We start from the raw sequence: 25,217 nt of genomic DNA on the forward strand, positions 1-25,217 counted from the left end.
TCGTGCTCGAACCCCCGAGCTGTAATCCTCCTATGACATCATGAATTTATAATTATTACTTGTACCACTAAGGTTGACCATCCATATCAAGTCAACACAGGTTGACTTGGTCAACAGTCTTTGGTCAATTTGATCGGACTCGGCGAGTGCACTATAGTGACTCGGCGAGTCTATGCGTTTTAACCAACTCGCAAGGATTTTCCCTTTGACTCGTCGAGTACTCCCCTGACTCGATGAGTTCCACCTGGGCCTGAATCACGGGGCCACCGCGACTCAACTCGCCGAGTCGCAAGGACAAATCGGCGAGTCCCAACTTGACTCGGTCCACCTGTCAAAACCTTTCTAACTCTCTGTGACTCACTGAGTCACCCACAACTCGGCAGGACTACACACTGGGTGGTGTCAAAGACAATCTTCAAGCGACTTGTCGAGTCTGTTCTTTAGACTTAGCGAGTCCATGCCATGCATCAACTAAAACTGGCTTTTGCGGTCAGATCTGTGCCATACACACATAGATCTGGCCTTCCCAAGCTCATTTATCATGTAAAGTCTCAGTCTTGGTCGCCATGCAACGCATACAAGGCTCATTTTGGAGAAATAACCTCTAATGTGGCAACCCTAGCTTCCAACTCAAAAGAATGGACATAAAGCTTGTCATATGGGGCCTCCTGGACCTGCTAAGGTCCAGATCTTGGTTCCATATCTCCATGGGACCTTTCATACTTCCAAATCAAGCCAAATAAGGCAAGAAGAAACCCTAGATTTGACACCTCAACCCAAAATTCGAAGTTTAGCTCTGAAAGTTACCTCAAGTAGGTTCCCTTGATGAAATAGAAGCAGATCGAAGCTCCCCAACTCTGAAAGGTCCTTTAAATAGGGCTTAGGACCGGGAAATTAGGGTTTCATTAAACAACGCGGACTCGCCGAGTCCATCCCTTGGACTCGCCGAGTCCGGACGCGAACCTCCGTCCAAAACCGCGACTCGACTCGGCGAGCTCGACCTCCAACTCGCCGAGTCCCCTCTCAGAATATCAAAAATATGAAAGTAAAGATACCTGGGGATCCGGGCTGTTACATTTGTTTATCTTTACCGTTTCATATTTTCCTGGCAACACTAACAATTGCAACTTTGAGGACACTTTAGTTTCATATCACAAAAAACTATATACACTATACAAATGATGATTAGGTGGTGTTTTCTTTTTGACTTAATGGTTTAATTTTAGCATACAAGCAATGCCTGATGAATGGACAATCAAACAAGGTTATATTTATGTTTAATTTTTTTGATAGATATTCATTGTTTATGGGGTCTTAGTAGTTGGTTGCTATTAATGACACTTTTTTGTACAAATCACAAATTATATAAATGGTGGCAATTATGTATATTATATACATGGTGACAATTATGTATATTATATCATTGAAAATGTGAAATCAAGTGCCCTGGTGTTGTATCTTCTACAATTATAATTGTACTTACGAGCAAAGGGTACGGCCATTTGGTAATGTAATCTCATAAACTATATATTTTAACCTTTTTTATATAACACCAAAGTAGCATTTATTGTTACATGGTCAAATTAGAAAAAATAAAACTTAATTAGATTGATAAAAAGATATCTTTCAGCCAGATGTTGAGAGGGTTTAAGTCCTGCTTTGGAGAAAAAGTTGTAGAATAGAATTAGAACAACGGGTGCTTTTCTTTATAGCACAATATTTAAACTTTGTGAAAAGGCTAAAATGGTAACTTGATTGAAAAACCAAGAATCCATTTGCTTTAACATAAAAATGATGGTATTGTACTATTGTATTAGTTTGTATTTATGGTGTTGGACCTTTGTTTCTAACTACATCACGTGAACATAGTTATATCACATTCAAATAGAATTAAAATAGTTTAAAAAAGTTGCAATATACAAAAGGGTTGGAAATGACACTAGGTTCTTTTTTAAAATTATAAAGTACTTTGCTAGTTTTGCAAAGGGAAAGAATAGATGATGCAAGTCCCAAAAATGATACAAGTGACGAAATACAACAAAATTGTTTTTTCAAATTAAAGTGATACGGTTTTAATAATTTTTTGTTTGTTGTCGGGCAGTTTGATCATTTTTGGAAATTACAAGGGAAAGTGAAAACAAAGTGTAATTTGGTCATTTGTTGATTTTTTGAGAGTTTAAATAAATTATAAAGAGTTTTATAAACGAGTTGGGTAGAAAGAACATTTTGGTAAGGAACAAAAAAATACATGAAAAAAAGATTAAAATCAGCAAGATCCATGCTAATTGTAAGATTGTGTATTTTTCATTTTGTAATGACCCAAAGTGTTATTTGGGACCGTTTTGCAATAAGTTTAAGCTATTGGCGTCTATTGGGTAATTTCATTAACCAAATACTTTGGTTAAAATAAATCAAGGGAGGGGCTGAAATGGTTATTTTTATTCAAGTTTGAAGAGTGGGAGTTATTATGTTAAAAGTAACCAAAGGAGGGGCTATTTTGAATAAATTTGTTCAATGTTTGGGGATTTAGGACTGATTTCGAATAAATGTCTCAATAAGGAGGTAATTTGGTTATTTCATCAAAGTTAAATGAAATTAGGGCTTTTAATTCCCGTTTTCTCGTTTTATCAGGAAAATAGAGGACGGCGAGAAAGAAGCATGAAGGCTCGCAGGCGCGATTTCGTCGATCGTTCGCGAGAAGCATCATCTAGCGGGTTTGAGTTAAACCGAAGAAGGAGATGGGAAGGAGCAGCAAGGCTGCGTTGTTTCTCCTCCGGCAGTAGGGTGCGAAAGGGAGGGTCAGATGAGGGGGTCCAATGGGAGGAATACGAACAACATTAGCAAGCGAGGTCGTCGGAGGCATCTGCTCGACCGAAGAAGGTGTGGGATGCGATGCAAGCTGGTCCGGTGGAGGTTCATCTATTGAGCAAAGGAAAAAAGGAAAAAATAATGGTGGCAGCTTATGCTACTGACGATCGTCGTTGCTAGGGGGCTGCTTCGGTGGTGGTTACTCGATTTAAGAAGAAGACAAGTGTGAGACCTTGGTCATCAATGGTGGAAACCGGTAATTTTCTTGGTTCATCTTTTTTTTTATTTGTCATCCAACCCAAACGACGATGATACATGCAGAAAAATCGATCAAGGGGGTGCTTGGTTAGATCGTTTTACAGGTAGGAAGGTACCACTTGAACAAGTAGTTGTAGCAGTCATCGATGGTGGCGGTCATGAGCTGTTTCGGTTGCTTCATTTAAGAGCAGGAAAAAAAAAACTACATTTGCTGCTGCCTTCTTTATTTCACCGGTAATAAACACACTCCCTTTAGTGTGTGTTCTTGACAGCAATAATGAATAAGAGAAGAAAATGATAATGCTTGTGTGATACAGATAGGTGAGGAAAGAGTGCAAGAAATTCTTTGATGTGATTTTTGCGAAAGATGAAGTGTGTAAGAAATGTTATGTTTTGGCTGTCAATTAAAAGAGGAAAGAGTTGAAAGATGAAGTGTGTGAGAAATGTTATGGTTTTGGCTGTCAATTAATTAAAAGAGGAAAGATCTTTCTATATGTTTTTTAATAAAAACTAGATTATGACCGGTATTATAAGATGAGGAATATATACATATAAAGGTATAAAAAAAAATTGGTACAATAAAAAATAAATAAATAAATAAATAAATAGTAATAGACTTAATGTTATTGGTAACATTGAAATGTTTAAAAATAAAACAATGAAATACATAAATATCTGTAATCGTTGAAATATCTTTTTGTAAATAACATTTTTTGTTTTGTTAGTTCGATGACCTTCATTATTACATATGAGTACCTTTATTGATTTTTTACATATGACGCGATATCCAAATTTAATAATGTTGGTCCTTGACTTGTTAATGAGAACGACCAATCAATGTTTCATCATTATAGAATTGTACTATGAGAAATATACCAATTATAGTTATAGCAACATACTTCCATATTTTAAAATAGCAATAAAAAAAATCTCACCACTGGTAATTAGTTATGTAATATTTTTTTTACACATGATATATTACTATAACGTTTTTCTGACTTACGAAATCAGTGTCCAATTATATAATCTTTTTCTGACTAGAGAACAATTATGGGTCGATTATATCATCCACACACGCTTTCCCAATTCTATCTATAGCAAGAGCCGCTAAAGAGTTTGTGTCTTGTAGGTGGAGTTTCTTCATTGCCACCCATTTGTTGGGGGTATATTTTCCGGCTTACACTGTACCATGTACTTAGACATCTAGTTCTTTGTCGGAAAATTGTTTGTGGCTCGTTCGATTTCTTTGTGCGGATAGAATGGGACACTGAAGCTAGTGGTGGTTTCGCAGAAAGCTGTCTTACACTCCTAGGATTCAAGAGGCGACTCGTTTTCTAAGGCAGTAGCAGACGAGTGTGCTTGCTTTAGTCTGTCACACATTTTATCAAACATTTAGTGTCCTTTCATTCGTTAGACATTTTAACACACACTTGGTGTGTTTTCTTTAGTCTGTCTCACGGTTTAACAAATACTTGGTGTCTCATTAGTCGGATATTTTACCAAACACTTAGGTGTTGTTTGTTTTTTCTGATACAAAATGTTTGCAGTCTGCGGACCACATCTGTAGACCTCTGCAGTAAAAGAGATGGACCAAACGTCTGCAATCTGAAAAAAGAAGATTGTTTGATTTTTTTGATTTTTTAATATTTTTATGACTTTGTTATAAATAATTAACGAATCTAGATCAACTTTTATGTATTATTATATAAAAACTAAAATAAAAATGGTATGAATTAACGTATATATTTGATAAAAACCAACAACTTTGGTTGAAAAGTTATAACTAAACATTATAATTAGTGATCAAAGAATTTGATACATAAATGGATGAAAATAAACTTTGATTTTTTCAGTTAAATCCATTAAAAATGTACCATAAATATTTTCTCGAGAAACTAACGATATTATATTAAATAATGTTTTATAAAATTTGGAAAAAAAATCCCCTAATCTAATAAATAAATAGAATTTTGCCACGTAGCATTCTCTAAGTCCTCCAAAATCAAATTTTGCCTCTCAAATTATTAACTGAATTTCCAAAAATACCCATTGGTTTATTCAACTCATGGTAGAGAAAAATTAGGAATGAGATCTGCATTTAAAATGGAAACATGATTCCTCCATTTTACTTATATATCTTCTCCCGTTTTTTCTGCTTTTAAACCCGTGGAATTGTAATCTCCTAAAAGATATGAATTATCAACCCAAATCACCCTAAATCGGATATATATCATCAATACAAATCAGTATATTACTTCCTTCTTAATTCTTTATCTCCCCCGTTTCTCGCTATAACCCTATCAGAGACGACTAAGAAGGAGAAGCCAAATTTCTGTTAAATAATTGTTGCTAAGAAACAACCAGAACAGTTCATGATTGATCTCTTCCAGGAGATTACAACTTCAAAAGCTTCAAATTTTGAGATTCCGACAAGGCTGAGCGCAGATCCGAGGATCGTTGATCTTCGGTTGAAGGCTGTTGTTTTAAACCCCTATACTTATGGTAATCATCGTTGCTCATCATCTCCATTAATTTCCTTATTCTCGAGCAAATCCTTTCAGACGTAAACTTTAATTGTTGATCTGTTAATTAGGGTTCTCATGCATATTTCAATCAATTTTTGAAATTAGTGATTCTGTAGGTTGCTTTGAAGTGTTTCTGTATTATATCCATGTATAATAATGTGAGTATGTCGTTATTTGATTTTTTATTTTATCCGCAGAGAAGTCCACCGATTATTCCTATATTTTTTTAGCGTAAGGAGATTGCATAATTTGAAATTTTTAGGTTAGGTTTTCTTTAAAAATGCACGTGTTGAACATTTAAATTTCGTTAATCACATTATAAAACCATATAGATAAGAATGAGTTAAAATTCATTTCTCGGTCTTGAGTTGTGCTTGCAGCTTTGTTCTTGTAAATTAACTTCTATATTAAAGTTTTCTTTTGTGGATATACACTTTTACTACGGCCGTTTCCCCATAAACCATTAGTCGCCACCATTACACTTCTTCTCTCTTTGGGCCATTCTCTGATTCCGCCGGATTTATTGTTCCGATACCAGAGGTGAAGCAAGTAAAGGTAAACAAACAATCACTATCTGTCTTCTTTAAAGATTTTGTTTATAATATCTAAAAAGTTGTTATTTTTCTAGTTTATAAAGCTTTTGAATCATGGTGAAAGCCTTATAATTACTTCAGATGGCATTTGGGATGATTTGTCGACAGAAACCGCAATCGAATATTGTTGTCGTTTGTTGTCTGTAGTTATGGTATTTTTTCCATTTTCTTATAAAACACTTTTTCTCCTCTTTATCACCCATAATATAGGGTTATAAATGTAGAGATTAGACATTGATATTGCTGATTAAATCACTCCTTTCTGGATCAATTAAGGTGCTTTCCTTTAAAATCTAGATTTAGAATCATATGGATTTTCATTAACTGAAGTAACCACACCCAGGGATAAGTTTTTTTGTGGAAGCGAATCTTTTTTTTAAAGATAGTTGCATGACTCACTTGTTAAAGAAATTTTGGTGAATTTAAATTTTTTCAATCCATTTATGTAGTCTTGAGATCAATTAAGTATGTGTAATGCAATTTCTTGGCACTTGAAAACTTTAATAAATTTTGAAGTTTGTTAATTTTTGTTAGAAATTAGTTTTTTTTTTAGGCGTATAACCAATGCATAGATGATATTGAGGTTGAATGTGCAATGTTATGTATGAGGATGTATTTGAGGTCGATTTAGTGTATCCCACCAAACAAGCTTCTATGAAGGGGGACAAGAATTTAATAGACATTGGCCTCCAAGTATGGTGACTTGGTATCAATGGATTTGACAAAATCTGATTAAAGGTAGTTTCAAAGCTTAATCATCTTAAAGTCATTTGTCAATAAAAAGTTTATAAATACCTCAATACTATACTTTTAGTGATCTTTGCTTAAAAGGATTCTTTTATATGCTCTTTGCATGTATGTGTTTTGACCTTTTTGCCCCTCTAATGTTTTATGTTTATCTTTACCGTTTCATATTTTCCTGGCAACACTAACAATTGCAACTTTGAGGACACTTTAGTTTGATATCACAAAAAACTATATACACTATAGAAATAATGATTAGGTGGTGTTTTCTTTTTGACTTAATGGTTTAATTTTAGCATACAAGCAATGCCTGATCAATGGACAATCAAACAAGGTTATATTTATGTTTAATTTTTTTGATAGATATTCATTGTTTATGGGGTCTTAGTAGTTGGTTGCTATTAATGACACTTTTTTGTACAAATCACAAATTATATAAATGGTGGCAATTATGTATATTATATACATGGTGACAATTATGTATGTAACAACGCAAATTTTCAAATAAATTTTTCATTTTAAAATAAAGTGATTTCATTCAACCAATAGTATTTATTCCATGTTTCATATCAAATACATATATAAAATCCCCAAGATCTCAAATAGCAGCAGTGTGTATGCATCATGTCGGCGCCTTCCCACGGTCCTCGCTAGTACCTGAAACACATACATAACAACTTGTAAGCATAAATGCTTAGTGAGTTCCCCAGTATACTACTTACGCATATACGCCTTTCCAGGCCTTAAGATAATCGCCTTCCGGCCCATAACATATTGCCTTCCGGCCCATAACATAATGCCTTCCGGCCCATAACATATTGCCTTCCGGCCCATAACATAATGCCTTCCGGCCCATAACATATTGCCTTCCGGCCCATAACATATTGCCTTCCGGCCCATAACATATTGCCTTCCGGCCCATAAACATACACAACAATTAATACATTAATTTTAACACATATAGCACATATATCATATATCATATCCGACCTTTCAGTCACATAACATATTGCCTTCCGGCCCGTATAAACATACATAGCACACGTAGCAAATACCTTACTATTTATAGCACGTATAACACAAATCATATCCGACCTTCCGGTCACACAGTCAAACCCTTCCGAGTACAGTATAGTGAGAAGACTCACCTCCTGGTAATGAAAACTATCAACTCTTGAAATCACTCGCACTCGATCCGCCGATCTGCAGACTTCCTATAATACCATATACCCTTATTAATACTCTTATCATTCAAGACAACTGACCCTAAGAAATTATATGCAGGTCAACTCTGGCCAACGGTCAACTGGACCGGACTCGTCGAGTGCAAAGGTGACTCGACGAGTCGAGTCGTCCTCTCCAACTTTCCCTGATGTTCCCTTTCTACTCGTCGAGTATCCCCCTTGACTCGACGAGATCCACGTGGAAGAATTGCGGGGCCACCCCGACTCCACTCGCCGAGTCTGAAGAACAACTCGGCGAGTCCCAGTGAATCTTCAAGCTACTCGCCGAGTCTGTTCATTGGACTCGGCGAGTCCATGCCATGCAGTCGATCAACTGCTTCCTGAAATACGTATGGTCCCGAAATACACAATCATGGGACTTTCTGCACCTCTAAACATCCTATAACTGGGGTATAAACGTTTGGGTAACAACATAATAATCCATCTAATCACCAAATGGGTTTCATAAACCCTAAATCCGTGTACACATCAAAATAACAGGAATGATCCGAAGTATTACCTGAAAAACGTACTCTCTGTGTCCCCAAACCTCAGAACTCTAATCCCTTGTTGTTCCTTTAGCCAAAACTCCTCTCCTTCTTGCCCAACAATCTCTTCAAAGTGCCAATAGCCTCAAATCTTGCTCTAGATGTCCACAGACGCTTAGGGTTCTTCTCAATCGGCTAAAAGATGGACAATGACGGCATATGGGGCGTTATATACGATCCAAAACCAAATGGCTAGGGTTTCTGCTGAACAGCGTAGACTCGCCGAGTCCATAATGGACTCGTCGAGTCCAGTCGCGAACCCGCGACCCAGTCTGTGGTCCTACTCGGCGAGTCTGGCTCCAACTCGCCGAGTCCCTTCCAAAAATGACCCAAAAATAGCTTTAAAGCAATACCTGAAATTCCGGGCTGTTACAACTCTCCCCCACTAGAACTAGACTTCGCCCTCGAAGTCTCACTCTGCGAATAACTCCGGATGTTGCTCCCGCATCTCACGCTCCGGCTCCCAAGTCATCTCCGATCCTTTCCGATGTTGCCACTGAACCAACACCAGAGGTACTTCCTTGTTTCGCAGAACCTTGATCTTCCGATCCCTGATAGCTACCGGTCTCTCGGCGTAATTCAGGCTCGCATCCACCTGAATATCCTCTAACGGAACCACTGCCGATTCATCGGCTATACACTTCCTCAACTGTGATACGTGAAAGGTATTGTGAATCTGTCCCAACTCTGCTGGCAACTCCAACCGATAAGCTACCCGACCTACCCTTGCAATTACACGAAATGGACCTATGAACCGAGGCCCCAACTTGCCCCTCTTTCTGAACCGGATCACTCCCTTCCAAGGAGAAACCTTCAGGAGAACGAAGTCGCCAACCTAGAATTCCAGTTCGGACCGGCGTCTGTCCGCATAACTCTTCTATCGGCTCTGGGCGGTCAATAACCTCTGCCTAACCTGCTGAATCTGCTCTGTCGTTTGGAGTACGATCTCTAACACACACGCTCTAAGCATGTCTTCCAATGTCTGAATCGTCCGCTCGCTCTGACCGTCTGTCTGGGGATGGTATGCGGTACTAAAATGCAGTTTAGTACCTAGCTCCTCATGGAATTTCTTCCAGAACCTGGAAGTGAAGCGTACATCACGGTCTGAAACAATCGAGATCGGCACTCCATGCCGAGATACTACCTCTCTCACGTATAACTCCACCAACTTCTCCGCTGATGAACTCTCGCTAATGGCAAGGAAGTGTGCACTCTTCGTCAATCTATCCACAATCACCCAAATTGCATCGACTCCCCTGGCAGTTCTCGGCAATTTGGTGATAAAATCCATAGTAATCTGTTCCCACTTCCACTCAGGAATCTCCAAGGGCTGCAACTTGCCATGCGGTCTCTGGTGCTCGGCCTTAACCCTACGGCAGGTCAAACACCTCTCAACGAACCATGCGACGTCTCTCTTCATACAAGGCCACCAATATTCCTTCCTCAAGTCCAAATACATCTTCGTAGCACCGGGATGGATCGAGAATTTCGATCTATGAGCCTCCTCCATCAAAGTAGCACGCGTACCGCCCACGAATGGTACCCAAATCCGACCCTGAAACATCAAAAGTCCTCGTCCATCCTTAACGAACTCTGAAATTAACCCAACGACCCGCTCTTTCTTCTGCATCTCGGATCTCACAACCTCGGCCTGTGCCCCACGAATAGCATCTAAGACTGGAGACATCACCGTCAGTCTCAAACATACGTCTCGCAATGGAGTGCTCTCCGCCCTACGACTCAATGCATCGGCTACCATGTTAGCCTTGCCTGGGTGGTATAGGATCTCACAGTCATAATCCTTAACCACGTCCAACCATCTCCTCTGGCGCATATTTAGGTTGGGTTGATCCATCAAATACTTCAAACTCTTATGGTCCGTGTATATAGTACAACGAACCCAGTACAGGTAGTGACGCCAAATCTTGAGAGCGAACACTACTGCCCCCAAATCTAAGTCATGCGTGGGATATCTCGCCTCGTGAGGCTTTAATTGCCTCGATGCATAAGCTATCATATGGCCTCTCTGCATCAACACTGCACCCAGTCCCGAAATCGACGCGTCGCAATATACGACAAAATCCTCCATCCCCTCTGGGAGGGCTAATACCGGGGCCTCGCACAGTCTCTGACGTAGTGTCTCGAAGGAAGTCTGTTGCTCGGGTCCCCATGAGAATGAAACACCCTTCCGGGTCAATCTGGTGAGCGGTACCGCGATCTTGGAGAAGTCCCTAATAAACCTCCGATAGTACCCCGCCAACCCAAGGAAACTCCTGATCTCGGAAGGTGACTTCGGTGCCTCCCAACTCATCACTACTTCCACCTTGGCCGGATCGACCAATATCCCTGCCTGATTAACATGTCCAAGAAATTGGACCTCCCGCAACCAGAAGTCACATTTGGAGAATTTTGCATATAGCTTCTCCGACCTCAATACCTCAAGGACCTCCCTCAAATGTCCCTCATGTTGCTCTCTAGTTCGCGAATACACTAGGATGTCGTTGATAAATCCAGCATCGGCCTGCATACCCTGTTCATGAGGTCCATGAACACTGTCGGGGCATTGGTGAGCCCGAAAGGCATCACCACGAACTCGTAATGCCCATACCGCGTCCTGAATGTTGTCTTCTGGACGTCCTCACCCCGCACTCTTACCTGATGGTACCCTGATCTCAAATCGATCTTGGAAAACCAAGATACCCCTTGCAACTGATCGAATAGATCATCGATCCTAGGTAACGGATAGCGGTTCTTGACCGTCACCTTGTTCAACTCCCGGTAATCAATGCACATCCGGTGTGAACCATCCTTCTTCTTGACGAACAGAATCGGTGCTCCCCACGGCGAGCTACTCGGCCGAATAAATCCCTTCCCCAGCAACTCCTGGAGTTGCGAGGACAACTCTTGCATCTCTGGAGGTGCAAGACGATAAGGCACCTTCGCAATAGGCGCAGCCCCCGGAATTAGATCGATACCAAACTCTACTTGCCTCGCAGGAGGTACTCCCGGCAACTCCTCAGGAAAAACATCTGGAAACTCGCGCACCACTGGAACCTCCTCCACTGTCCTCGGTCTCTCGGAAGCCTCCCGCGTATCCATCACATACGCCACAAAACCTCTACATCCCTGCTGTAGGCATTGCCTCGCCCTAGCGGTGGAAAAAAAAGCTGATCCCGAACGGGTACCCTCGTCGTATACCGTAAGAACTCCCCCACTAGGGTCTCGTATAGTCACCAGCTGGCGCTCACAGTCGATGACAGCGCTGAATCGGCTCAACCAGTCCATGCCCACGATGACACAGACATCACCCATCGCAATAGGAACTAGGTCAATCGGAAACTCAACCCCGAAAATCTCTAGTACGCATCCCCGAAGAACCTCCGTGGCACAAACCACCCTCTCGGCCGCTATAGAAACGCTCAGAGGCCGACTTAACAGCTCACGACTAATGCTGATATGCTGACTAAAAGCTAAAGATACAAAGGATCTACTCGCACCCGAATCAAATAACACTAGAGCAGGCATAGAGTTCACAAGAAAAGTACCTACACATATATTAACATAAGCATAACATTTCGACTTTAAAGTAAATACGTGAATTACAGCATACCTGCCACAACATCGGGCGCAGCGTGGACCTCCTCCGCAGTCAGCTGAAAGGCTCTCCCACGAGCCCTCGGGGCCTCGACCTTCGCCGGTCGGGTTTCAGTAGTCCTGGTAGTAGGTGTAGATCCCTGACGAAGCTGCGGGCACTCGGCCTTCCGATGGCCTGTCTGGTTGCAGTGAAAGCAAACCATGAACCCCTTAGGACAATCCCTGGCAATGTGTCCCTCCTTGCCACACTTGTAGCAACCACCAGCACGACACGCCCCCTCATGACTTTTGCCGCACTTCCCGCAAGTGCGGCCCTTCTGACCACCCATCCTCGAATCAGCGGACTAAAAGCTAAAGATACAAAGGATCTACTCGCACCCGAATCAAATAACACTAGAGCAGGCATAGAGTTCACAAGAAAAGTACCTACACATATATTAACATAAGCATAACATTTCGACTTTAAAGTAAATACGTGAATTACAGCATACCTGCCACAACATCGGGCGCAGCGCGGACCTCCTCCGCAGTCAGCTGAAAGGCTCTCCCGCGAGCCCTCGGGGCCTCGACCTTCGCCGGTCGGGTTTCAGTAGTCCTGGTAGTAGGTGTAGATCCCTGACGAAGCTGCGGGCACTCGGCCTTCCGATGGCCTGTCTGGTTGCAGTGAAAGCAAACCATGAACCCCTTAGGACAATCCCTGGCAATGTGTCCCTCCTTGCCACACTTGTAGCAACCACCAGCACGACACGCCCCCTCATGACTTTTGCCGCACTTCCCGCAAGTGCGGCCCTTCTGACCTCCCATCCTCGAATCAGCGAACTTGATCCGCTTGGCTACCGGCTGAGACTGAGCCGGTCGTCGGTCCACCTGCCGAGACTCGGCCTCTTCCCTGGCCTGAGTCTCCAACTCGATCTCGCGCTTCCTGGCATTCTCCTGAAGCTCAGTGAAAGTACGATAGGTGGAGTTTGACACAAACTCCTGGATATCCCTCCTCAAAACGCCTAAATACCGGCTCATCCGTGACTGCTCTGTAGACACCAGCTCCGGGCAGAACATCGCCCTCTCGTGAAACTTCCGTGTGACCACTGCAACGGAATCAGTACCCTGCTTAAGGGTCAAGAACTCCTAAATCAATCATTCCCTCTCCACTGGGGGAACATACTCGTCCCTGAACATCTCAGTAAACCTCTCCCATGTCACCGCTGTAATCTCTGCCAGAGTGAAGTTCGCCGTCACGAACTTCCACCAATCCTTTGCTCCCAGACGGAGCTGGTTCAAGGCGAACCGTACCCTCAGGTGCTCCGGGAATGAGCAAGTGTAGAAGCACCCCTCAATGTCGGCGATCCACCTCATCGCAGCAATTGGATCCTGCGTCCCATCAAACTCAGGGGGTTTCGTGTTGCTGAATTCCCGGAACAGCAACGAATCGCCCCCTTGCGGCCTGGTAGCGGCCACAACTGCGGTAGCGGCAGCGGCTGCAGCCTCAGTTAGTGCGGCGTACCGCTCCTCAAACGTCTCCATCAGTGTGGTCTTAATAGACCCAAACATCTCCGGGATCTCAGCCCGAATCGCTGCAGCTACCTCCTCCTGAATCATCTGACGAATATCCTCGTCACTCACACTGCTCGAACTCGCCCCATGACGTGTGGTAACCATGATGTCTCTGAAATACAACATAAAATTATCAGAGACTCCATCAAGTACAATTGTACTCGATAACGCAACCCTACTCAGTCTCTGATATCCAGGGATTCTTACTTGGGTCTTCCACCGACCCGGTGTCTTCGGTAGTACGGGCCCAATACTACCGACCACACCGTGTCAGTATTCGTCCCAAATCTTCCTCCCCAAACCCCGAATAGTGAGTACTCTACCTCTAGTATGCACTATCTACCTGTACGCTATCGAATATCTCATATAAGCAAACTCCCTAGACTAAGGCATCACAAAACAGGCCATTCTAGTCCTATCATGAATACCTAGTCTTCTAGCATGCATAACAATTCATAATTCAGTGCATAACATAACATTGTAAGGTATTCTGGGGATCTTTACCGTTCGGGCGCTGGCTGATCGTACACACTGCTCCGTTCTTGTTTACCACTTTACCATTTATAAAAATTTATGTTTTTATTATTTTTAAAAGATTTTTCCTCAAATCCTCGGTTTGAGTTCAGTTACACCCGAAGGTACACCCGAATCCCTCAAACCAAGGCTCTGATACCAATTGTAACAACGCAAATTTTCAAATAAATTTTTCATTTTAAAATAAAGTGATTTCATTCAACCAATAGTATTTATTCCATGTTTCATATCAAATACATATATAAAATCCCCAAGATCTCAAATAGCAGCAGTGTGTATGTATCATGCCGGCGCCTTCCCACGGTCCTCGCTAGTACCTGAAACACATACATAACAACTTGTAAGCATAAATGCTTAGTGAGTTCCCCAGTATACTACTTACGCATATACGCCTTTCCAGGCCTTAAGATAATCGCCTTCCGGCCCATAACATATTGTCTTCCGGCCCATAACATAATGCCTTCCGGACCATAACATATTGCCTTCCGGCCCATAACATAATGCCTTCCGGCCCATAACATATTGCCTTCCGGCCCATAACATATTGCCTTCCGGCCCATAAACATACACAGCAATTAATACATTAATTTTAACACATATAGCACATATATCATATATCATATCCGACCTTTCAGTCACATAACATATTGCCTTCCGGCCCGTATAAACATACATAGCACACGTAGCAAATACCTTACTATTTATAGCACGTATAACACAAATCATATCCGACCTTCCGGTCACACAGTCAAACCCTTCCGAGTACAGTATAGTGAGAAGACTCACCTCGTGGTAATGAAAACTATCAACTCTTGAAATCACTCGCACTCGATCCGCCGATCTGCAGACTTCCTATAATACCATATACCCTTATGAATACTCTTATCATTCAAGACAACTGGCCCTAAGAAATTATATGCAGGTCAACTCTGGCCAACGGTCAACTGGACCGGACTCGTCGAGTGCAAAGGTGACTCGACGAGTCGAGTCGTCCTCTCCAACTTTCCCTGATGTTCCCTTTCTACTCGTCGAGTATCCCCCTTGACTCGACGAGATCCACGTGGAAGAATCGCGGGGCCACCCCGACTCCACTCGCCGAGTCTGAAGAACAACTCGGCGAGTCCCAGTGAATCTTCAAGCTACTCGCCGAGTCTGTTCATTGGACTCGGCGAGTCCATGCCATGCAGTCGATCAACTGCTTCCTGAAATACGTATGGTCCTGAAATACACAATCATGGGACTTTCTGCACCTCTAAACATCCTATTACTGGGGTATAAACGTTTGGGTAACAACATAATAATCCATCTAATCACCAAATGGGTTTCATAAACCCTAAATCCGTGTACACATCAAAATAACAGGAATGATCCGAAGTATTACCTAAAAGACGTACTCTCTGTGTCCCCAAACCTCAGAACTCTAATCCCTTGCTGTTCCTTTAGCCAAAACTCCTCTCCTTCTTGCCCAACAATCTCTTCAAAGTGCCAATAGCCTCAAATCTTGCTCTAGATGTCCACAGACGCTTAGGGTTCTTCTCAATCGGCTAAAAGACGGACAATGACGGCATATGGGGCGTTATATACGATCCAAAACCAAACGGCTAGGGTTTCTACTGAACAGCGTAGACTCGCTGAGTCCATAATGGACTCGTCGAGTCCAGTCGCGAACCCGCGACCCAGTCTGTGGTCCTACTCGGCGAGTCTGGCTCCAACTCGCCGAGTCCCTTCCAAAAATGCCCTAAAAAAAGCTTTAAAGCAATACCTGAAATTCCGGGCTGTTACAATGTATATTATATCATTGAAAATGTGAAATCAAGTGCCCTTGTGTTGTATCTTCTACAATTATAATTGCACTTACGAGCAAAGGGTACGGCCATTTGGTAATGTAATCTCATAACCTATATATTTCAACCTCTTTTATATAACACCAAAGTAGCATTTATTGTTACATGGTCAAATTAGAAAAAATAAAACTTAATTAGATTGATAAAAAGATATCTTTCAGCCAAATGTTGAGAGGGTTTAGGTCCTGCTTTTGAGAAAAAGTTGTAGTATAGAATTAGAACAACGAGTGCTTTTTTTATAGCACAATATTTAAACTTTGTGAAAAGGCTAAAATGGTAACTTGATTGAAAAACCAAGAATCCATTTGCTTTAACATAAAACGATGGTATTGTACTATTGTATTAGTTTGTATTTTTGGTTTTGGACCTTTGTTTCTAACTACATCACGTGAACATAGTTATAACACATTCAAACAGAATTAAAATAGTTTAAAAAAGCTGCAATATACAAAAGGGTTGGAAATGACACTAGGTTCTTTTTTAAAATTATAAAGTACTTTGCTATTTTTGCAAAGGGAAAAAATAGATGATGCAAGTCCCTAAAATGATACAAGTGACGAAATACGAGAAAATTGTTTTTTCAAATTAAAGTGATACGGTTTTAATAATTTTTTGTTTGTTGTCGGGCAGTTTGGTCATTTTTGGAAATTACAAGGGAAAGTGAAAACAAAGAGTCATTTGGTCATTTGTTGATTTTTTGAGAGTTTAAATAAATTATAAAGAGTTTTAGAACGAGTTGGGTAGAAAGAACATTTTGGTAAGTAACAAAAAAATACATGAAAAAAAGATTAAAATCAGCAAGATCCATGCTAATTGTAAGATTGTGTATTTTTCATTTTGTAATGACCCAAAGTGTAATTTGGGACCTTTTTGCAATAAGTTTAAGCTATTGGCGTCTATTGGGTAATTTCATTAACCAAAATTGGACTACTTTGGTTAAAATAAATCAAGGGAGGGGCTGAAATGGTTATTTTTATTCAAGTTTGAAGAGTGGGATTTATTATGTTAAAAATAACCAAAGGAGGGGCTATTTTGAATAAATTTGTTCAATGTTTGGGGATTTGGGACTGATTTCGAATAAATGTCTCAATAAGGAGGTAATTTGGTTATTTCATCAAAGTTAAATGAAATTAGGGCTTTTAATTCCCGGGTTCTCGTTTTATCAGGAAAATAGAGGACGGCGAGAGAGAAGCATGAAGGCTCGCAGGCGCGATTTCGTCGATCGTTCGCGAGAAGCATCATCTAGCGGGTTTGAGTTAAACCGAAGAAGGAGATGGGAAGGAGCAGCGAGGCTGCGTTGTTTCTCCTCCGGCAGTAGGGTGCGAAAGGGAGGGTCAGATGAGGGGGTCCAATGGGAGGAATACGAACAACATTATCAAGCGAGGTCGTCGGAGGCATCTGCTCGACCGAAGAAGGTGTGGGATGCGATGCAAGCTGGTCCGGTGGAGGTTCATCTATTGAGCAAAGGAAAAAAGGAAAAAAATAATGGTGGCAGCTTATGCTACTGACGATCGTCGTTGCTAGGGGGCTGCTTCGGTGGTCGTTACTCGATGAAAGAAGAAGACAAGTGTGAGACCTTGGTCATCAATGGTGGAAACGACGATGATATATGCAGAAAAATCGATCAAGGGGGTGTTTGGTTAGATCGTTTTACAGGTAGCAAGGAACCGATTGAGCAAGTAGTTGTAGCAGTCGTCGATCGTGGTGGTTATGAGCTGTTTCGGTTGCTTCATTTAAGAGCAGGAAAAAAAACTACATTTGCTGCTGCCTTCTTTATTTCACCGGTAATAAACACACTCCCTTTAGTGTGTGTTCTTGACAGCAATAATGAATAAGAGAAGAGAATGATAATGCTTGTGTGATGCAGATAAGTGAGGAAAGAGTGCAAGAAACTCTTTGATGTGATTTTTGTGAAAGATGAAGTGTGTAAGAAATGTTATGTTTTGGTTGGCAATTAAAAGAGGAAAGAGTTGAAAGATGAAGTGTGTCAGAAATGTTATGGTTTTGGCTGTCAATTAATTAAAAGAGGAAGGATCTTTCTATGTGTTTTTTAATAAAAACTAGATTATGACCTGTATTATAACATTATAACATGAGGAATATATAAAAAAGTACATATAAAGGTATAAAAAAAATTGGTACAATAAAAAAAAATATAAATAAATAAATTAATAGTAATAGACTTAATGTTATTGGTAACATTGAAATGTTTAAAAATAAAACAATGAAATACATAAATATCTATGATCGTTGAAATATCTTTTTGTAAACAACATTTTTTGTTTTGTTACTTCGATGACCTTCATCATTACATATGAGTACCTTTATTCATTTTTTACATATAACGCGATATCCAAAATTTGATAATGTTCGTCCTTGACTTGTTAATGAGAACGACCAATCAATGTTTCATCATTATAGAATTGTACTATGAGAAATATACCAATTATAGTTATAGCAACATACTTCCATATTTTAAAATAGCAATAAAAAAATCTCACCACTGGTAATTAATTATTTAATATTTTTTTTGACACATGATATATTACTATAACGTTTTTCTGACTTACGGAATCAGTGTCCAATTATATAATCTTTTTCTGACTAGAGACCAATTATGTAGTCTTTTTCTACACATGCACCATTTATGTTATGTTTTCTTCCATTGCGATTATTGGTAAAGAGCCATATGTATGATGTTTTTATGGGTCAACCCAACCTTAATTTTCCTTTGGTAAATAAGATGTCTATTTTTTAAAAAAAGTATAAACTCTTGACTATATAAATATAAAAAATTTTAAAATAAATAGTAAAATAAATACATACAAAATAAACAAAAAATTAATGATAATTACAATAAATTGTTGCAATTAGCCATATGTATGTTGCTATGTTGGTAAGAAGAGGTTTATTAGAAATTAATCAGAAAAACAACGACTCTTTAGCAACATATAAGGTATTTAAGTCAATCCAACAACTATTTAGAAAAACTGACTCTTTAGCAATTTATAATGTATAAAATATTCAACTAAAAGGAGTAATTAAAATAAATCCAACCATTTAATTATTACAAATGTTGATTCTTTGAAAAAATAAATTAAATTAAGTAATTAAAAAAATAACAAGAATGAACAACATAATTGGATGGTTGTATTATCAAACATAATAAACAATGCATAAAAAAGTAGCATAGAAAAATCAATTAATTCATCCACAACCTTTTCGCTTCAAAAATCCAGAGATAACAACCCCAACTGTAATAACAATTTGAGTGCAACTGTAACTATTAAACTCTTTTAATAATAAACAAAATAATTACCATCTATTGTTGGTGATTTGTTATCATCAATGTTATTTAAGTCTAATTGGATTACTTTGTTGACCAAAAGTGATCCTGGTAAATACTAAACAAGTAAGGAAGGTGCGGAGTACACACTTGTTTACGTTTGATCAAGTTTCAAAGTAAACTGTTATTTAAGGGTGAAGCCCCTGAACGAACGGGGGTCTGGGAGCAGCGTGTAACGCCCGAGTTTCAGGGCTAAGCCTTTTTGACAATGTAATAGTCTAGATCAACTATTGTAACTCTTTTTGAAGTAATAAAGATGAAATATTTGAGTATTATGTGAAATTATGTGTGTTTATGTGCTTATTATTTAATTATGAATGTATAATTAATAAAAAATAAAAATAAGCGTCAAAAATTAAAGTATGAGATAAGCCCGATATCTTTATATAAAGTTTTAGAATATTTCTCAAGGTTTCCGTACATATAAAGAACACCGAAATCCAAGTTATAACGAAAAAGTTATGACCCGTCGAAGTTTTATGGCAAAATCGGCACGGCACCGGGAGACGTAAATAGTGAATTTACGATGGAGGAATTTTTATCCTTAGTGATCTAAACGAAAGGCGTAGAATATGTTAAACCGAAAAAATCCATAAAAAGAACACCCAAATCTGACTTCGTATGAAGAAGTTATGATTTTTCTAAGATTCGGCTTAGCAGTGCATGTCCCGAAACTCGAATTTTAGTTCGAGCAGTTTTTGGCTTACGCGACCGAAATAAGAGTTAAAGATCTCATTAATAGGAATTCAACGGTAAAAAGATAGACAAAAACGGAGTTCGTATGAAGGAGTTATGAATTCTTCGCGGTCATTTAGCAGTCTAATCTCCTCCTACTATTAAATTTAAGATCGGTCGAGAATTAGCCAACGGAGTCTAAATGAAAGTTGTAGATATTGTTTTTAATATGCGTAGATATAAAGAACGTCAAAAATGGATCTCGTATGTGAAAGTTACGAGGATTAGAAGTCGGTAGGGTGCTGCTGCAAAAGGGGGTGACGTGGCTGAATATGGGCCAAGGATTCTTCCCCAAGGAAAGCCATCAGATGATGACACGTGGCATCGACTCAGCTAGTCCGTGAACCGACTCAGCGAGTCTGTCAGGATTTCACCCTATAAATAGAAGTGTTGGGTTCTCTCATTTCTCACACCTTTCCCTGCTTATTTCTCTCTCTACACTCTCTCTCTAGCCTATCCTAACTCCCCCCCCCCCCCCTAAATTCTAGGTAACCCCCTAGCATCCGAAGGAATACCTGAGGCTCCCGAAGCCTCGAGAAAAGAGCCTTTCGGCTCAGAAACTCTGCTCCAGCGGAACCCGATTTCCAAGGAAACCCGCTGTAAGTGAGTTGTACCTAACCTATCTTTAGTATAGCTTATGTTTTAATATAGTAACATTATTAGGACCTTAAAATAATTATTTGGGCTATTATTATGAGTTATATAGAGTGTTGTTCAATGCTTATATAATAATAATAATAATAATAATAATAATAATAATAATAATAATAATAATAGTTATACTATTAATTAGTCACGGTTAACGTTAGACTAAACTCTAGTGGTATTGATACTAGGTTTTATCAAGGGATAATTGTTTTGAGATAACGAAGCGCTGCTCGAAGACAGAATCACCACCTTTTTCAAATGAGTGCATAGTTACTTTCAGTTTACACATAGATATAAAGTATTTTATATAAATTACGTGCTATGTGTGCAAATTATCTAAATACTTGCTATCTATGCTGGATGAACGTTTTATACATGTTTTCAATGATTTAAATTGTATATCTATTTTATATCTACAAAATGTGTTGGGTAAAATATGGGTAGATGTAATAGTTGTTGTGTGACAAAATAAAATAATGAGAGCCCACGTTATAGATGTTATTGATGATCCAGTCATCTAGCGGAGTATAGATGACGACCACGGACTATTCTAGACAGTCCAATGGAACACTAGCAGGCTCGTAACCTGTAGGTGTTTATTTGAACTATATGTTTATTTGAACTGTGTGCTCACCAGATGTACTCCATCCCCCACATGGTTGCCTTAAGGACATTTATTGCTAAGGAATCCCCTTAGCAGTAGTGTCCATCCCGATGATAGTCCTTAGACTAGGTCCCTTGTGTTAGATGTTTTAGGGACGTAAATTGAGGATAACATGAATGGGTAATCGGGTTTGTTTGGTTTGATAAAGCTAATAACTTACAACCCGATATTTCGAAGCAATATGATGGAACGCAAGTCAAATTTAGGTCAAAATTTAGCTTTCCAAAAATCTTATTTGGGTTAAATGAAGTAGTAGGAATCGTGTCAAGGTTTTCATACATATAAAGAACCCTAAAATCCGAGTTATAACGAAGAAGTTATGACCAACCGAAGATTCTCGGCAAAACCGGCAATACTGATAAACATAAAACGCGAAGTTTCAATACAATAGTTTTTGGCCTTAGGTATCTAAATCAAAGTTTTAGATATCATCAAACCGTAAACGTACATAAAAAGAACGTCCAAATCTGATTTCGTATGAGGAAGTTGTGATTTTTCTAAGTTACAAATATAGCAGTAGACAGCTAAAAACTCGAAATAAAGATCGAGAGACTTTTGGCCAACAGAATCTAAATAAGAATCGAAGGGCTCAACAATACTAGTGCAAAGGTAAAAAGTCTGACGAAAACAGACGTCCGATGAAGAAGTTATGGAACTTTAACGGACTTTTCCTGTCCCGATCTATTAAAAATATAATATTAAAAATATATTCAAAACCAGCCGACGGAGTCTAAACGAAAGTTGTAGATCATAGTCTCACCCTCGCGTGGATATAAAGAACATCGAAAACGGAGTTCATATGAGAAAGATATGAATTTTTGAAGTTTGCTAATTAATTAAAATATAAATTTAATTAAAACCCGGTATTATCCGAAGAACGAGTCAGCGGTCCGATCCCTCGTACGCCCAACGTACCGACGCACGCCCCACGTACCCGAATGCTAGGCTCCGGTTCAGCCACATCGCCCAATGCTCCGACCGAGGATGCGGTCAGCGATGACGTCCCATACGCGCCACGTACGTGTGCCCTCCAGCTCCTATATAAAGGGTGCGAGGGTGCCGGCCAAAGTTGCTCAATTCCCTTCTTTCTCGCGCCGAAACTCTGCGTTTAAGCCCCCGAGACCCTCCCAAAGCCCCGGTTTTCACCTTCAAGTCCCGTAGGAAGGTTTTGTGTTCCCGAGATTCCCGAGAATCCCGAGATTTTCCCACGTTTTCAACTCTTCCTGTCGAAGTTCTGCTCGATTCTTCTCTCGACTACTTCAAATCAACCATTTCAATCAAGTGAGTTCATACCCCTATAAACTACACTTTTAAATGTTTTATAAATACTTTTATATGCTTTTAAGGGGGGGAATACAAGTTAAATACTCGACTACTATCGGGTGTTATATATAAAGATTATTATACACTTTTATTAAGTAGAATCATATGTGATTTATAAACCTTATAGGAAACTTTTGTATGCAAAATATATTATGATAACATCATAGCTTTTGAAATAAAAAGTGTTGTTATATATATATATATATATATATATATATATATATATATATATATATGTATATATATATATATATATATATATATATATATATATATATATATATATATATATATATATCAAACACTCTGCTTATACTGTATGTATATGTGTCCATCTTTGGTACTACAAACATACGATTATTTTGGCACGAAAAACATCAATATTTTGGGATACTTGTTGTTAATAAATCAATCATATGGGATTTATAACTAGTATACAAATGGATTTACTACAAGTTTAACAGTTTTACTAAACATATTACTTCAAATGACTTTCTTAAACGTTTTTACATGATTAAAGCTCGTTATCAAACTGTCTTACACATTGTAAGCTTCCTTTCAAACTCGGCTACAAAGGTGTTTTCAAACAGTGGTTTTCCATGTACTTAAACTGTCTTATCAAACAAAATACTTTCAATCATTTCATAAACTGACATCAAGTCACAAATTCTTTATTAGACTTTTCAACGGATTTACAAAACTTCTTTATGCTTTTAAATTTTAAATTGCATGCCTCTATATGTATAGTTATATAAGAAATGTTTAAAAGACTTAGGAAGGCTATCCACCCTATTTCCTTTTCCTAGATTTGGATGTGGTCTGGTGGGATATCGGGTACTCCTCCGAAGGTCGTTTAAATATTAGTTATATATCATGTATACATATATGGTCATAAATGTTCCATCAGTAAATTTAGTTTCGATACTCTTGGGTAGCAAGGGGTATAAACCTACTTGGACACTCATCAATTACATTCTAGTAAACTATTATAGGAATAGTTTAGAGTAAACAAAACATTATCCCTACTACAAGAAATTACACCAAAGTCAGTTCATTCATGAGTCTAGACTACATGCTATATGATAGGATACTTTGAGGGACTAACCATTCTGAGAACCACTGTTAGCTACAGAGGTAAATGAACAATCTACGAATGTTTTAGGTTGATACCATTACAGGTATACCTAAGGGACTAACTATTCCTAAACCCGGCTGTTAGCAACAGAGGTAAATGCACATCTACGGATGTCTACGGTTGATCTATTTATAGCGAGTTTCCACGCCGTGTATATCCTAGTACTAAAGGATACTTTGAGGGGTTAACCATTCCGAGAACCACTATTAGCTACAAAGGTAAATGAACAATCTATGGATGTTTTAGGTTGATACCATTACAGGTATACTTAAGGGACTAACTATTCCTAAACCCGGCTGTTAGTAATAGAGGTAAATGCACATCTACGGATGTCTACGGTTGATCTGTTTACGGCGAGTTTCCACGCCGGGTGTATCTTAGTACCAAAGGATACAACATGATTTATTATATTATTACTTTTATAGTTTTATAATAATAGTTAAACAGGGAAAAACCATCACATTTTTAAGTGATGCATACTTTCAAAACATTCGAGTCTTGGTAGAAGACTACTTTTATACTAGTAGGAAATAAGGGATTTTCTAGAATTTTTCATACTTATACTAAATGTTTCATCAATCATTCACCAGTCTTTCATATCAACTAATCAAAGCAAGGACATTAAATACTTATGAACTCACCAGCTTAAATGTTGACCTACACTTTCAAAATAACTTGTATTCTCAGGTTACAAATAGACAGGTGTCGATGCGAGGTTTAGAGAAGACGGAGCAGTCAAGACTCGTCTTTTATTTTGATCAGTTATCTTGTTGTCTTGTACTATGAAAGAAAACAATTGTAACTAAAATTTATACTATTAATGCAATGGATGATGTTGTTGCTTATTTACTACTTTACATTTGTTGTGATACATTACATGACGTCCTCCGCCCCAGAACGTTTCCGCCGTTCTCGGTTTTGGGGTGTGACACCTATGTGCTCACCAGGCTCCCAAGCCTGACCCACTCAGTTTCTTGTATTTACAGGTAGTAGCGCATGAGCATAGATGTGATGTCTTTAGATGAGAGATTAATGGATTTTAGGCATGTAAATACGGAATAATGTAGTAAGGCCTATGTTGTATTGTTTATAATTATGTGTTGTATCGAACATGACATCCCGATTCTTTTTAATGAAATACATT

General features: G+C 39.1%; 1 long non-coding RNA gene across 1 annotated transcript; it reads left to right on the forward strand.

The window, feature by feature from the left end:
* The first annotated feature begins 5,176 nt into the window (after positions 1-5,176).
* On the forward strand, positions 5,177-18,273 carry LOC145037090 (uncharacterized). Its single transcript, XR_013678632.1, has 3 exons — positions 5,177-6,146; positions 6,220-6,922; positions 17,389-18,273. It is a non-coding gene; the product is annotated as an uncharacterized LOC145037090 (long non-coding RNA).
* Positions 18,274-25,217: the final 6,944 nt, after the last annotated feature.

The sequence above is a fragment of the Lactuca saligna genome, chromosome 3 (assembly GCF_052625555.1).
Source record: "Lactuca saligna cultivar CGN05327 chromosome 3, ASM5262555v1, whole genome shotgun sequence".
NCBI lineage: Eukaryota > Viridiplantae > Streptophyta > Magnoliopsida > Asterales > Asteraceae > Lactuca > Lactuca saligna.